The sequence below is a fragment of the Saccoglossus kowalevskii genome, chromosome 17, assembly GCF_978046115.1.
Source record: "Saccoglossus kowalevskii chromosome 17, keSacKowa6.1, whole genome shotgun sequence".
NCBI classification, from domain to species: Eukaryota; Metazoa; Hemichordata; class Enteropneusta; family Harrimaniidae; genus Saccoglossus; species Saccoglossus kowalevskii.
The window spans coordinates 9,703,438-9,705,913 of record NC_140657.1 but is presented as its reverse complement, the minus strand read 5'-3'; the positions used below and the strand labels follow the sequence as shown (position 1 = coordinate 9,705,913).

The 2,476-nt window shown below is 32.8% G+C and overlaps 1 long non-coding RNA gene across 1 annotated transcript; it reads right to left on the bottom strand.

The window, feature by feature from the left end:
- Positions 1 to 967: 967 nt before the first annotated feature.
- Positions 968 to 2,043, bottom strand: LOC144344641 (uncharacterized). Its single transcript, XR_013419229.2, has 3 exons — positions 1,923 to 2,043; positions 1,437 to 1,601; positions 968 to 1,017 (listed from the first exon to the last, which is right to left on the bottom strand). It is a non-coding gene; the product is annotated as an uncharacterized LOC144344641 (long non-coding RNA).
- Positions 2,044 to 2,476: the final 433 nt, after the last annotated feature.

The following is a 2,476-nucleotide window of genomic DNA, read 5'->3' as shown; positions in this document are numbered from 1 at the left end:
AATAAGTACATGATTATATCATTGAAAATTCACAATTTAACTTATCCTGATTGCCCACTGTACACTCAAAATTTGTGCAACTTATCGACGAGCACGCTGATGTACTCTTTTTTATATTATATTTTTTATTTTTTTATATAATACCTGGTTACACCTTAGTTACGAAAGGTCAACGGTCAAGATCACAGAATATGTTTACGTAAGGGAGAAAACAAAATCAGTACCTTCATCAGTAACAATCATTAACCCATGTGACCCATATACACTAAATGAACCAAGGGGTCATAAGTCAAGGTACAGTATATGTGTAAGATGTTCTCATTGCTTCCGGGAAAAATATAGCAAGGTTATTTAAATGTTACACATATGTGTTCCACAATACGTACTGAGATTGGAAGGACAATATGTCACATACAGATATACGGTCCGTTTTGTTGGTAGTTGGTAAACCACTATATTATGTATATGTATTATATTCGTCACAATATAGTTTACATACAAAATTGATCACCATAACAATATCACCATAACAATCATGTTATTAATTCATTCCCACAGAGTACAACTCTATCTTTATTAAAACTAACACAGCTAGAATACTATTTATAACTATTTGTCACAAAGGGTCACACAGTAAACACAGTAATCTAGTTTTACCGGCCTAATATATACAATACTGTTTGCTGCCCATTATTGACGCCGCATTACCAATGGTCGATCGTTGATGAATAAACAGCTAAACTTGTCCACAATCACAAGCTTGTTTTTTACTGTATAACACATCTACAACAAAATAAAATAAAACAGAAATATAAATTTGTCAGTTAATGATATTGTGCCAAATTCAACCCTTTGAGAGATGCTGCGTATTTTTCAAATTAGCACCACGTACTTAGCCTGAACTATAACTCACCTTTTGTTACTTTTCGTTCTGCGTCTCTTCCTTTTTTTATTTCTGTTATGTGGGCTCACAGCAGTTTGTGAGTTTTTTTGAGATTTAATATCTTTAGTTGAATCCTACGAGAGGTTTATGATACAACAATTGTTAGATGGTGATAATTAGTATGTTAAATCGATGAATTGTTTGTTAATGACAAAAGTCGCTGAGAGAAACTATGATTATAAATACTTATAATTATAACCTGTAATCACAGTAATGCATAAGCACACTGTTCATTGTAGGGTGTAGCGTTAAGCTGTACTAAGGTCATATACGTGTCACACAGAAACAGGATGTTATACACAGATTGGAAAATACAATTGGTATTTTTGGGAACAGTGTGTCCTCTTTCAATAGGCAATGACATAGTGTTTTCTTATTACAAAGTAGACAAAGTGTTTTCTAGGTACATCTGCTAACAGCAAGTAACATAATCCAAAGTTATTTAAAATAATTAACACTTATTAATTGATCGAACTTTATAAAAAATACATACTGTATCGTCATTCTTTTTTACTATATCGTTAGTATTATCCTTAACTCCGGATTCTTGAAATCCGTAAACTTCGCTCTCAGCTTGGCCATGATCATTATAACTTTCTTGAATTTCACCAATTTCACTAACGTCAGTATTGCCCTGTTCTTGAATTCCAGTGGCGACCTTTTTGTATAAAAAAATTATGTTGATTTTTATGTTGGTGTATTCCCAATTGGCTCCATGCACGTAATGATTTGGCGGTTACCCCTATCATATTGACGAAAAACTTCAATTGTACACAGATTAGAAAATACCAATGATCGCTATTCTTGCAAACAGTATGATAACACGAATACATTCAAAATATGTTATAACATTCTATAAAATTCAGGCTAAATGTGTAATAAATCACCGAGCAATATATTCCAAAATGGTTTGAAAATACTAAACACTTGTTACTTGATCAAACTTCATAAAATTGCTAAATAATCATCGTATACATACTGTGTCTTCATTCGTCGTGTCAATGTCACTGCTATTATCTTCAATTCCGGATTCTTGAAATCCAAAACCTTTCTCTTCACTTTCGCTAAAATCATCTTTGTCACCACTTGCTTGAATTCCAGTCTTTTCATTAATTCCAGTATCGCCTTTTTCTTGAATTCCACCTTTTCCAATCACGAGAGTTTCGCCTTGTTCTTGAGTTCCAGGGGGAAGCTTTCAACAAAAAGTATGGTGTTGATTATGATATTGGTGAATTGATAATAATTAACTCCATTCTATGACATTTACCCCTATCATAACACATAGTATCTTGTTTCAAAGTCTGTTGTAATAACTGAATTAAATAAAAACTATCAAAACATGGGCTGGCAACATACCATGTGTAAAATTTGACTGACGAAACGGGAACTTTTTTTTTATACGCGAACGTTAATCTCTCTCACTGATCAACACCAGCTGACGATCTGCCATTTCAACGTTGCCCAGAAATTGTTATATCAAAAGGAACACATACAAATTACAATTTCAAAAACAGCATAAGTAATGGAGTTATC